We start from the raw sequence: 13,657 nt of genomic DNA, 5'->3' as shown, positions 1-13,657 counted from the left end.
ATAGCTGTGTATACCTCCATATGACTGTCTGTGTGCCCCTTTGCAGGAGGGCTTTGCCTGTCAAAAAGGTTATTACTACTATTACCAAAAAAGCTGCAAATTTTGGAAGGAAAACGTGATTCTGGCAGATAATCATACCTTGCTCTCATCTCAGAAATAGCCCATCATCTAAATATTTTCCAAACAGGCTTCAGCAGAACCAGCACCTTAACCTTTTTTTAAATCTCACTGCTGAACTTGCTTTATGGGAATCTGGAGAAGTTACAGAGAATTTAATGTTCAAACCTGCCTGCTGGGTATCAAAATCTGTGAGGCAGACGTGCTGCCAGCAGTCCTGGTGCTGGGTTTAACCCCTGATGCTCATGTGGGATTAATCTTTCAATTCTGCACCAATGTAGGCTGAATATGGGCTAAAATATCTATAAATGGGCAAATCTACAATGTCACTGATACTGATGCAGGGTGAAATAATGGGAACGTTTCTGCAAGATCCAGCTGATGAAGGATTAAAGGCTGGGCATATTTGCAATGCCAATCAGTATGTATTTATGTAAAACTGGCCAGACGTGCCTGATTTCTTCCTCTGGGAAGATTGATGCTTGTTGCAGATCCAGTGTGCTGAGGCTGTTTGGTTTGGTGCTGCTCATCAGTTTGATTTCCAGCACACAGCACGAGGCAGAACCAGTAACATGTGGAAACCGAAGAAGCCTTTCCTGATGAGAGAGCACAGTCAAGATGAGGTGATGGGCATGGGTCAACTGCATGTACTGCAGTGATCCAAAACCACATGGTAAATGTGCTGGTGGTTGCTTTGTCTGAGCTTTGGTATTAGTGTAATTTAAGGCACAATGACAGAGACCCTAGTAACTCAATGCTGTACCTGATCCTACAAATGAAAATCAGTTTCCAAAGGATGTTTTCCAGTTGCAACTACCAGGGGAGTGGGGAAAGGCAGGCCTTGTCTTTGTACTTCTAAATATATAAAAAGGAAAAAAAAAAAGGCAGTTCCTATACATTTGCATGCAGTTTATCCTTGTGCAGCTTGCAGAAAATGACTGAAGTTGTGTATGGGTTCTTATCTGATCCTTTATCAGGGTCTTCTCTAGTTTAGGCATTTAACTGTGTAAAACCTTAGACACTTCCACTTTTGTGAGTTGAGGGCAGGCTATTTGAACTGCTGTCAGTTTGTGCTTACATTCTATTTTTGTTTGCCTTTTTTACTGGAGGATTTTGGTAGCCGCTTGGTATGGGCAGCTTTCCCCTCATGCATTATTTGGCATTTTGCAGCACCGCGTCTAAGCCCAGTTTTGTGTCTGGGTTATGTTCTCCCTGACCACGCCAGCTTTTACCCCCAGGAAGCTGTTGCACAGTCCTCAAACTTTATTCTCTTTCCTTCACTCTCCCCTTGCCCTTCTTTATCAGATCACAGCGTGAGTCCAACGCAGGTCACTGTGGGCTTGGCGCGTGCTCTGTGCCTTGTAGCCCTCGTGCAGCAGAGGGTATTCCCTTTTACCCTGCAACAGCTGAGCTTCTGTTAGAGCCTTTGCGAAGAGGCCACTTGCACAACTTACCTGTTCATATAGACACCGTGTTGAATTTGTACTGACTTGACTGGTACCAGAAATCGGACTCAGCGGTGTGCAGTTTGCTTGAAGCCCCGGGGCGTCCCTTAAAAAGCTGCAGCACATTTGCCACCCTGGTTTTCCGTTATTGCAAAATCTGACCTAAACCATGGGCTATGTGCTAAAATGATTAGGTTGGCAATCTGAACAACTTGTGTTCGTGTAAGTTAAAGGCAGTATGAGTTGATCTAGACAATTTATTACCCTTCATCGGATCTATTTGCTGTAAATCTTTTCTACTGATGCTTTAATTGGAGAAAGCTTCTCTTACATCTCCCATTTGTAGTCAGCCAGCTGGGGAACTCCCATAGCTCCTCACTGCTGAGTGCTCCCAACCCAGCCTCTCTGCTCTAACTTTGTCTGCCTCAAGTGCTTGTTTCAAAACTTGGCTCTCCACGTCCCTCAGGTGCTTGGGGAAGCTCCCTGCCTGCAGAAGGCTTTATGGGCAGCCTTTGGCCAGGTGCTTCTCAGCCTCTGTTGGGTACTATGCCGTGGTTTGGCACTGTTCTTGCTGGAGCTCGTGCTCTTCTCCTTTTTCCCCTCATTCAGGTGCAATCACCGTTTTCCAAGGTTATCTTTTTTTTACTTCTGATATCTTTCTGCACTTTGCTGTTTATCCGTTTTAGTTCTTTACTGCTTTATTTCAAGTCATTTTGGGGACAGCTGGTATATACTTCTTCCAAAACTCTCATAGGCGCAGAGACACAATTCTTATGCCACCTTGAATGTTTCTTTTCCCTTTTGGCTGCCCTCTTCCATTTCCTTTTAACAAGTTTCCTCATTTCTATGTAACTTTTCTCTTTTGGGGTTAAACACGCTGTAGCAGTAGTTCTGATTTTGCACTTTCACAGTAATGCTGAATTTGAGGATCCTGTGACATTGCAGCAGAAACTTTAGAAAGCAGACTTTTGCACTGGCCCAAGAACTGTTTTTTCAACCAAGTCGAGGGTCTTCTTTAAGGAGGAGACTTTCAGTGTGTACCAAAACTGTTTCAATAACATCAGAGGAATGGCTTTCCACTGCTGTAAGCTTTCCTTGTTCTTTGTTTTGGAAAACTTTCCAGTGAAATCTTATCTTTTGAGCATCATAAACTGATGGCCACTGTTTCTGATCTCTGGGAAGCAGATCTCCTGGTTGGAAGGTCACAGAGGGAGATGTCTGGAGTAGGAACAGGAATACAATCTCTCTTCTCGGGAGTTATTTTTTATAGCTTTAGAACAGTAAAAATGCAGAAATTTGGCACGCTGCAAGGCTTGGGGAGAAGAATACTTGTGTTTTTTTCTTAGCATAGGAATTACCGAGGGTGCATTGAGTGCTTGTTGCAGTTCTCTGCTTTGCTTCCTATCAATTAAATAATGTCTTAAACCATTCCTGCCCTTCCCCCCCCCCCCCCCCCAAGGATCATGAAAGCAAAACTGGGGGAAAAAAAATCAAGACAGAAAAGAGTTGAAGGCATTTACAGTTATTTACTGAGATTTGAGAGCTTTAAGTAATTGTTTTTAATTTCTATTAGTGTTCTGCTCAAATAAGCCTGTTCTGATTCCCCATTTGAAAACACGCAGTACAACCGCGTTTAATACTCTGCAGGTTCATCTCAGAAGAACACAAAAATACGTACTTTGTAAAAATTCAAATAGATAGAAATAAATGTTAAGGATTACATTCTCCCTGGCCAAAATGACAGAGGCTAATGAGGCACATACCTTGTTCAGCTGGCTAAGGCATGCCAAGGAAGAACTGGAGAATTGGGCAGCATTAAAGTCGCTGCTGTAGTCCTTACCATCTCATCTCTGATTTCTGTCTTCGTTGTAGAGCTTCTATACTTACAGAAAACAATTCCTTTCTGATTGAAGGGACCTAATTCAGTCAGTTTGCAGTAATTTCGGTGGTGGGATTAGACCAAGCTAATTGAATAAATGGAATGGCAGCAAGATGTAAGCGCATAAATCATCCTGCGGAGGGCAGGAGGTCCAGCTACTCATTCTCTTAATGTTTATCTGCACTTACACGCTTCTCTGGATTGTCTCCAGAGCCCCAGCATTTCGTAGAATCAAAATCCTGGGCAGCAAATGCATCACAATTCCCTGAATCAGGAAAAAATACAGGCTGTGAAGGTACGTCAAACACAGCTACCGCAGGCAGCTGAACAAGTAGCAGTAGGAACCGTGTAATGTTAGCACAGAAAATTGTATGGTAACAAAATTTTAGGGTACAGCCAGGAACTGCCCTGAGTTTGCCTTCAGGTGTCCGGAGGTGGATCCATGCCTGGTTTCTGCTTGGTGGCCACCTTCTCTCCTGCCCTTACTCCTTTGCACCTCACCGTACCAGCTGCAGGTAACCTGCCCTGGTTCCTGGGCTCGCTGGCCTGCTCTCTTGTGTCCTCTTCTCTTAAGAGCTGTGCTTATTAGTGGCTCCCAACACTAAGAAAAAACAACAACCAACACTTGAGATTCTGAACAGCAGCAATGACATGTAGTTAGCTCCAAAGCAGATGAGCAAACTTCACAGAGGAGGCAGCCTTCAGTGCTTTTCAACCTCAATTACTGCTTGCCTTTGGGAGGCACCGTCAAGTGATACGTGAGTTATTAAAAACTGCTGCTGGCTGGGGACTGGAGAAATTCAAAAATAATTAATAAATGTCTTTATAGGAAGAAAAAAGGCTCTTCAGTATTCAGTTTTTAAACATGATAGCTAAAGTGCTTCAGTACAGCTGAGATGCCTGCTACAACTGCTGTTTTTAAGTTAGCAGTGTTTTTCATCGAAGTCAAAGTCATTGGAGTCATAATTGATGTCATGGATGCCATTCATCTTGGAGGACCAAGATTTGAAGGTTCAGGACAAGCACTAATAATTTGTCCATATGTTGTCCCAAAGAATTTGAGCAAGGAGTTGGGGTCCTCTCCTCCAGGCAGGCTGGAGGGTTCCCCATAGCTCAGGGATGGCAAGGGACTGTGTGGGGAGACCCGTCTGAATTCCCAGCTGGCATGGGGATGCTGAGACCCTGTCAAAGCCCAGGCAAATCCCACGTTCAGCCAGCGGGTAGCCCTGTGGTGTGCTGCCGGCTAAGCCTGCAAGGAGAGGATTTCCCCCACAGTAAGGGAGGGGGGATCAGGTAGATTTCACCTGGGCGGGTGGAGAAGGTGTTGCTTCTGGTGTGGGGTGAAACACTGTGGAGAGACCATGCGTTGCTGTCTGTGCTGAGGAAAATAACGGGATGGCAATGTTTTTGGAAGTTCGTGTGTTTGTTTTTTTGTTGTTGTTTGTTTGCTTTAAGGCAATGTCATACCATCTTCCTCCTGCCTTCTTGTTGAATGAATAACAAAACCTGTTTTTCAGAAGGTATAATGCTTAGTCCTTCTGTTTCATAAGTGATCTTTCAAGATTGCCCTTTTCCATTTCCCTGCCTGTGCTTTTTGTGTTGGGTGGTACTGCTGTTTGACTGCTGGTTTATTCAGGCTGTAGTTGCCTGCTCTTTTCCAACTGCAGAAACAACAAAAGTCCCTTCTTGGAGATCAGAGACTGAAAAAGCAAAGCAAATGGGCTAAATTATGACTGGATGCCAAATCTTCTGCTCCTATGTAGCCAGAACAGAGTGGATCTCTTATTAAATTGCGTGATGCCTGCGTAGCAAAAAGCCGCGCCCTTCCCCAGAGGGATCACTCACTCATGCAGGCTATTTTTAATGATTTAATCCATGTTTTTTTTGCTGTGCTTAGCACATTGCTGAAAGGAATAAAGCACTGGAGGGGAAGCGGGTTGCTAATTGCTTGCAGCGTTATCTTCACACAGCTGGACCGAAGCTACCATCTCATTTCACATGAGCCAGCAAGCAGCCAGCACACGGTGCTCTTCTTTGATCCCTTTTGACCTGTTTGGATTTCAAGCCACACACCAACAGGACGAGGCTCATCAGCCTGCGTTGAATTTCCCCACCTCAGGTTGCACTCCAAATGCCACTTTGCTGAGGAGCAGGAGGAGGAGGAGGAGAAAAGGTGCTGGAGACTTCTCCCCATCATCTCTGAGCAGCTGGATGTGCTGGGGAGTGCAGGGGGAATGTGTGCCCCGCTGGTTACGCTGCTATGTCAAAACGGAGAGTAGTCTTGGGGTGAATAAACCTAAAATGTCGTAAGACCAAGTAGGAGCAGCAATAGGATGTGATGAGTTCTCTGCACAGTTGTTTGTAAGTCAGAGTATGGGGAGGAAGTAATTCCCTGGAAAGACATTTTAAGTCTGATTAAGAGGCATCAGATGCTATGGTCTTGTTCTGATGTGGGATGCTTTGGGGAATAAAAGTGTGGAGGCTCAGGGCTGGACTATAATTCTTCCACAAAACATTCCCTTCTCAAGGACAGATGAGCTTGTGATCCCTGCCATGGCTTTGGCTGGAATTACGTGTGTTTGTCGAGGAGGCAATGATTTGTTTAAGAACTATATCCCAAAATATTAACTCTGGCACTGAATAAAATGTAACAGAGACTCCTGAATATGAGTGCTTGTTAAAACTTGTTAAACTAAATGCGTCATCAAAACAGACAAATGCTGAAGCAGGTCAAGCAAGGGCGTTTTCTGACTCTTGTTAGGAACAGCAACACATGTCAGCAGCTGTATCTGGCTTGCAACAAGAATGTCCCCTCTCTTAGTTTAGACTTCTTTAAATGGCTGCGTGTACGTGTCACTTCTGCTGGATTTTCTGCTCCCTAGAGGTAAAGCTGGTCAGGAGGTGGGACCAGCTAACCAGGAATGGGACTTTCTCTGCCTTTCCAGCGGGGCTGAAGTTGCACTCATGTTTCTCATTCTATGGGCATTGCAACAGCAAGTGCCAGCATTTGCTGACGAATTAATGGAGCTACTAAAAGCTTAGTATTTCAGGCTATGAAATGCGGTTTGAGAGGGGGGGAAAAAAAAGCAAAAGCTGTAGCACCCCAGTATTTTCTCCCTCGTTTAGCTGATCACAGCTCTTGCTTCTGGTGCCTTTCCACTGGCACAATAGAGGAGGGGAAGCTGACTGTCCCAGGTGCCCTGTGTTATCCAGGTCCCACCAGCAGCAGATCCCTAAAGTAAAGACAAGGACTGGGGCAAGCATACATGTTAAGTCCTCAGTAATCATCTATTAACTAAGATTTGGGGAAGAAACTTAAGAGACAGGCTAAATTATCTACCTTACATGTGTGTCTCTCAAAGCACAGTCCCTTTTCTTGCTAGGCAGGAAGGTTCTCACACAACTCTGACTGTTTTATTGGTCTGTGGGTATTATCCATGGTTTACATTAGCTTGTAGCATTGCTGTGTCTCTCTTTTTCCCAGCCAAACACTGTAGTTAGTGTGCTCTTTTCATGGCTCAGCACTCAACAACTTGAACGTGTCAGAATTAATGAGGGGGAGAACGACGCTGTAGCAACTGGAAGTGCAGAAAAGATGTAAAGAAAGAGGAGATGAGCATTTGAGTCATAGCTTAAACCCCAGATGAAGAATTAAAGCACTATAATTTTGTCAAATAGTTCAGTGACTTTTAAACAACATGACCCAGTGCTCATCATTACCCTTTTGTACCTGTCGGTGTCATATCACACCATGAGTGCCTGTCTTTGTGTCTTCTGCCCTTTTCTGTAGAGGTACCTCAGATATATCTTGCCATCTCAGACGCCTACATCTTGTTTGGACCGGGTCTTGCTTGAGTTTTGAGATTGTTTGATGGATGTAGTCCCCCAAAATGAAGCTTTTCTTGAGGGCAGAGACATATTTTGATGCAGCAAAGCCAAAGCTTTTAACCCCCCTTTATCTGAGATGGCAGGGGATGGTCAGGGATGGGTTATTTTGCCATTCTGATGGAAATGTGTCTGTTGGGAAATACCTCCAGGTTTTTAAAAATATTTCCTTATTATAACATTCAGTTAGCAAACTATCTCTACTTTGATCACTCAGAAGTCATTTCCGTCTCATCAAGGTTTTCAGTTGCTTGATATTCCCAGTGTGCTGCCAAAGGTGCGGTTCGACTTCCCTGGGTTTCTCAAAACACTGTTACTCAAACTCGTATCTCAAAGTCTAGCAGTACTTGCAGACAACACTGATTTGTACTGTATTACGTTTCAGAATTATACGCAGCGTTTTGTTGAAAATACATAGGTGAAGACAGTGTGAGGCAACAAAAATCTTCCCTCCTGATGCTGTTGTACTTGGGCAAGTTGCTGGTTGTTTGTGCTGCCTGAAGTTTGTGTGTCTGATGGTTGAATTTTAATTGGAATGGGGAAAAAAAAACACACAGGGCTTGTGTCGTGGCTCTATCTTTCTGTTAGTCAGGAATGCGCCAGGATCTGCACTGTGAATATTTCCATTTGAGAGTGGCCTACCAGGGCCATTGCTGCCCAGTGAATTACAGGGCTCAGCTGTCATCGATTTTACACTATGCACAGAATGTCTTCCATCGCTTTGCTTAATATTATGCAACTCTTCTACATGCAACAGCCCAAAATTCATCTATGTTTGTGTGTGTCCTTTTGCTTAGCAGAAGATTGCTATCGGTTTAATTTGTTCTACTAATAACATCAAGTAAAGGAGAAATCCTTTATATTCCTTTGCTTTCATATGAAAAGCCACATTTTTGCTTTTGCTTTGTATTTATAATTTTTGTGCAATTATTTCAGAGTAAATTTTAAGTTGTATCAAAAGCCCCTGTGAGCAGCTATGGTCTTTAGCAAAAATACAAATCCTAGACACAAGCTTAAACAGTCACGTGCACAGAAACATAAAAACTTACAACAAAGCCCCTTCCGTAAAGCACGCAGTGGTGAAGCAGCTCTAAAAACCAGCATTGTCATCCTCCTTTTGGAAACTGCAGCCAAACATTGGGCAGTCATGGCTCTTCAGGAGTGGCTGCGTTAGAAGGGGGGAGATGGGTAACTTGAAGGAGACCCTGGGGATCCCATTAGCTCCTGCAGCAAACTATATGCTGGCGCTGTAAAGACATTTTATGCATAGCAGGGCTGAGAAGGGTAGCACGGGGATATTTTGCTACTTGTTACACGAAGAAAAAAAAAACGCTAATCTATCCTCTACTCTAATTTCATAAACTTCTGCTGCTTTAATTAGGCTTTTCAATCAATAGAAGCATCTCGCCTGAAAGGTGTCCCCAGTCAATTAGTTATACGTAGTGAAGTCATATATGGCACTTCTCTCATTCCTGTTGGTTTTATTCATGAACTAAAGCGTCCTGCGGTGCAGAATTGTAAGTGCAAGTGTCTGGCTGTGTAAATGGATTTCCACATGGTTTCGTGCTGATCTTTATGAGAAGTTGGCTGTATGAGCTACCTTTTGGAGCTAAATAGCCAAATAGCACCTAGAGCTGAACAAAAAAAAGCAGTAAGATAATGGTTTGATACTTTTTAGAAAGTGTCATTAATTTTCCTATATGTGAGCAGCTCTTTAAAAAAAACTGCCTTCCTTTAAAAAAATAAAAGCAAAAATTGAAAGAGTGAAAGATGTATTCCCTAGACCTGTACATTGTTTCTTTTAGGGGGGGGGAAAAAAAAAAAACCATGATAAAGCTGTAACTCCTGCTCATTTTCAGTCACTCAGTATTGAGGTCTGTGTGCATTGCAGTGCTCAGAGTATGGATGGAAGAAAGGACCTTGTTGCTTTGCAGCTTGCTGGGACATTACAAATTAAAACCATCCCTTTCCCCTTTTTCCATGACTCTGCTCGAGGTCTGGTGATTACTCTGAGGGAGAAAGGAAGAAGGAAACTGCACCTGGCTCTTGTGTTAGCTCTACTGTGGGTAATAACAGAGCAACAAAAGAGTTAATGCATGTTCTTGTGGTGAAAAGATGGGTATGTGTTCCTTAAAGTGAATTCAGGAGACCTGAAGTCCCAGCAAAGCGTGTGACTAGCAGCAGCAGAGATGCTTTCCACTTTTCTTTTCCAGGGATATCAATAGGTAATGCTTTATAGCTTTTATAAATGCTTTGAGGCATAATTAATACTTATGATGTGCATCAGCTTTTGTTTTAGGAAAGGCATTACATGTGCACTTTTTGTTACTTTAACAAGCAACTCCTTTCTGGTAGCCACATATCCTTAAAGTAGCATTTTCTTTCAAACGGACTTGTAACATCTGTTTGTTTTCTAGTCATTTTTAAAATACTCAGCTCCATTACAATTTCTGAGTGTATGCACCCTCTTTAGGATACGGAGTGCTGTCTTTAATCATTTATTTGATCTCTTACCCCCCAGTGAACCCAATGAATAATCAAACTAGCTCTAAACTTGTGCAGGTCATCTCAAAAATTAACCTCAAGTTCTGTCCTACTGGTTCTCATTTTTATACCTGCTCCTTGTTTATGTTTTTACCAACTAGCCAAGCCATTTCCCAAAACGATTTTTCATGCTGAACACCAAAATGCATCTGTTTTTCAACTGTTTGGTATGAAAAAGACACTCTCAGCAGAAGTACCATCAAAGGCATATTTGTCCAGACTTGAAGACCTTAAGAAATGGAACAACTTAAACTGCAGGACATATTTATATGGTCATTATAAATTTGTCCCTAAGGTCGATGTTCCCGATGAAGAGGTTCCAGGAGCCACAGATATTGCAGCCTGAGATTTCCTTTTTCTTTCAGGACCCCCTTTTCTGCCTATAACACAAAGCCACATACAGGTCTTCTACCCCATTCTGTTCACTAGAAGCAGGGCAATTCCGTATCTGCAGTGCAGAACTTCGAGGGGCTTGGTTTGTTTTTTCCTTTTCACAAATAATTGGAGACATTTTGTTTCAACCCCTCTTCAGGAGTTCAAATGCAATACGCAGTTATCAGTATTTGTTGCATGAAATTAGACGTTTGAGCAACTGAATGTTAAGCTTCTGGCCTGCATTAGACCCTTGTTGGTTTTCCATTAACTCATCCAACAGATACCAATTGCCATCAAACTTAAAATAGTACTTGAAGTGATTTTTATGTCTTTCAAATTGTTCTGAATGCATTCTTTATGAACTACTTTAAGGAACTCTTTCAGCTTTCGTCTTTTATATGGATGTTCAATACTGTAATAAATACAATTTCTTAAGTAGTTCATGAGCTCTTTGTCAAGAAGGTGAGTTTAATTAAAAGCCTTGAAAAATGTCCATATCATAGAAATGTAAAAAGAGTAGAACTGTATTTATACAGCAGGGATGAATAAAATGACATAGTAAAGGTTATGTAAAATAGCAGTTAGCTTAAAGACAGCAAATGACATCTAATTACCATTTTTTGTAATACAAATTATGTGGACATGCTTTGAAATTCAAAGGAAAAAAAACCCTGACACAATGAAGGACTTTCATAATGCTTAATTAATGTTTGTCTTGTTAAGGCCAGGAAGTTATGAGCCTCCAAAAGAGGTCTTCACATATTTGCGGAAGTAATAGGAAGCCTTGGAATTAGGTTAGAGAAAATCCAACATATATATGTACACCCTCAGGCAAACACCATGGGTATTCAGGAGTTGGACTTGATGATCCTTGTGGTTCCCTTCCATCTCAGGATATCCTATGATTCAGTGAATGGAAACGCCCTAGATGGGGTTTCCTGAATAACTCATGAGATTTCAAGCAGTTCCCTTTGAAAAATGGGGTAAAGGAGGTAGTGCAGAAGGTTAGATTACACAGTTCACTCTTATGGATAATGTATAAACTCAAAGGCAAGATGAAAGTCTATGAAATGTGAAAAAAAGGGCCTGGCCACTTGGGAGGAATACAGGTATTCTGTCAGGACCTGCAGGGATGTGACGAGGAAGGCTAAAACCCATTTGGAATTAAATCTGGCAAAGGAGGTCAAGGATAACAAGAAAGGCTTTTTAAAAGTATGTCGAAAGTATAAGGAAGGCTTGGAAAAATGTGGGTCTGCTACTGAATGAGGTGGGTGCCCTTATAATGGGACACTGAGAAAGCAGAGATGCTGAACACCTTCTTTACTTCAGTATTTACTTGCTAAGACTGCCCCTCGAGAATCCCAGACCCCGGAGGTAAGAGAGAGAGTCTGGGGAAAGGAATACTTCCCTTTCGTTGAGAAAGATCTGATCAGAGAGCGTCTAGCCAAAATCAACACACACAAGTCCATGGGCCCCGACGGAATGCACCCACATGTGCTGAGAGAGCTGGCAGATGTGATTGCTGAACCACTCTCTATTATCTTTAAAAGCTCTTGGAGAATGAGAGAGGTGCCGGATGACTGGAGGATAGCCAATGGCACACCAGTCTTCAGAAAGGTGAAGGAGGAGGATTTGGGCAAGTACAGGCCAGACAGTCTCACCTCCGTCCTTGGAAAGGTGATAGAACAACTTGTTCTGGAAGCCATCTCCAAGCAATTGGAAGAGAAGTAGTTTATCAGGAGTTGTCAACATGGGTTCACCAAGGGTAAATCGTGCTTGGTGAACCTGGTAGCCTTCTATGATGTCATCACTGGCTGGCTAGATGAGGTGAGAGCAGTGGGTGTTGTGTACCTTGACTTCAGCAAGGCTTTTGACGCTTAGAAAGTGTGTGGGAGGTGAGTGGACAGTGAGGTGGATTGAGAACTGGCTGACTGGCAGAGCTCAGAGAGTTGCAATCAGCAACGTTGAGTCTCGTTGGAGGCCTGTAGCAAGCGGTGTCCCCCAGGGGTCCATGCTGGGTCTGGTCTTGTTCAACATCTTCATCAGTGATCTGGACAAAGGGGTAGAGTCCACCCTCAGCAATTTTGTTGATGATACAAAGCTAGGAGGAATGGCTGACACACCAGAAGGATGGACAGGCTGGAGAGTTGGGTAGAAAGGAACCCAATGAGGTTCAACAAGAGCAAGCGTAGAGTCTTGCACCTGGGGAAGAATAATTGCAGGCATCAGTACAGGTTAGGGGCTGACCTGCTGGAGAGGAGCTCTGTGGAGAAGGACCTAGGGGTCCTGGTGGATGACAGGTTGACCATGAGCCGGCAGTGTGCCCTGGTGGCCAAGAGGGCCAATGGTATCCTGGGGTGCATTAAAAAGAGTGTGGCCAGCATGTCAAGGGGGATGATCCTCCCCCTCTACTCTGCCCTGGTGAGGCCACATCTGGAGTATTGTGTCCAGTTCAGGGCTCCCCAGTTCAAAAAAGACAGGGATCTTCTAGAGGGAGTCCAGAGGAGGGCCACAAAAATGATTAAGGGCCTGGTGCATCTCCCATACGAGGAAAGGCTGAGAGACCTGGGTCTGTTCAGCCTGGAGAAGAGAAGACTGAGAGGTAATCTGATTAATGTTTATAAATATCTGAAGTGTGTGAGGCAATTGGACGAGGCCAACCTCTTTTCAGTGGTGTGCAGTGATAGAACAAGAGGCTGTGGCCAAAACCTGGAACACAGGAATTTCCACATGCATAAAAACTTCTTTACAGTGAGAGTCAGAGAGCACTGGAATGAGCTGCCCAGGGAGGTTGTGGAGTCTCCTTCTCTGGAGATATTCAAGACCTGCCTGGACACTTTCCTGCCCAAACTACTGTAGGGAACCTGCTTTTAGCAGGGGAGTTGGACTGAATGATCTCCAGAGGTCCCTTCCAACCCCCTACAATTCTGTGATTGTGGAAGGAAAAGTTCCCGGGGTCCTACACAGTACGTGGTATGGGTTACTGGGCCTAGCGCCGGCTGACAGGGTGTTGTCAGATCCCCCATATAAGGGTTGTGCAGGCTGTAAGCCGTAGGACAGAGTACTGGGGTGAAATCCTCTCACTGAAGTCAACATGTGTGGCTCAAGCTTTACGAGGGCCTCAGGGCTTACATGAGCCACAGAATCATTCAGGTTGGAAAAGACCTCTAGGATCGTCTGCTCCAACCTTTATCCCATCCCTGCCAACTCCTCTGTTAAACCGTGCCCCTGAGCTCTACATCTACGTGTGCTTTGAAGACCTCCAGGGACAGTAGAGTTGGTCATGCTCAGGCTGCCATCTTGTTATCCATAATCCCTGGTGCCACGAGGCAGGATTCACGCAGGTGGGCTCAACCCACCACTGGGGCCGAGTTACGACCCACCTGGGGCAGGCACCACGGCAGCCAGGGCA

General features: G+C 43.9%; 1 protein-coding gene across 9 annotated transcripts in view; it reads left to right on the top strand.

Moving 5' to 3' along the window:
• PRKG1 (protein kinase cGMP-dependent 1) overlaps positions 1-13,657 on the top strand; it is a 466,811-nt gene that overhangs the window by 236,962 nt on the left and 216,192 nt on the right. The gene's annotated exons all lie outside the window — the stretch shown is intronic.

This window comes from Anser brachyrhynchus (genome assembly GCF_964034855.1).
Source record: "Anser brachyrhynchus genome assembly, chromosome: 6".
Lineage (NCBI taxonomy): Eukaryota > Metazoa > Chordata > Aves > Anseriformes > Anatidae > Anser > Anser brachyrhynchus.
Note: the sequence above shows the minus strand (reverse complement) of the source record. Positions and strands in the feature narration are given on the sequence as shown.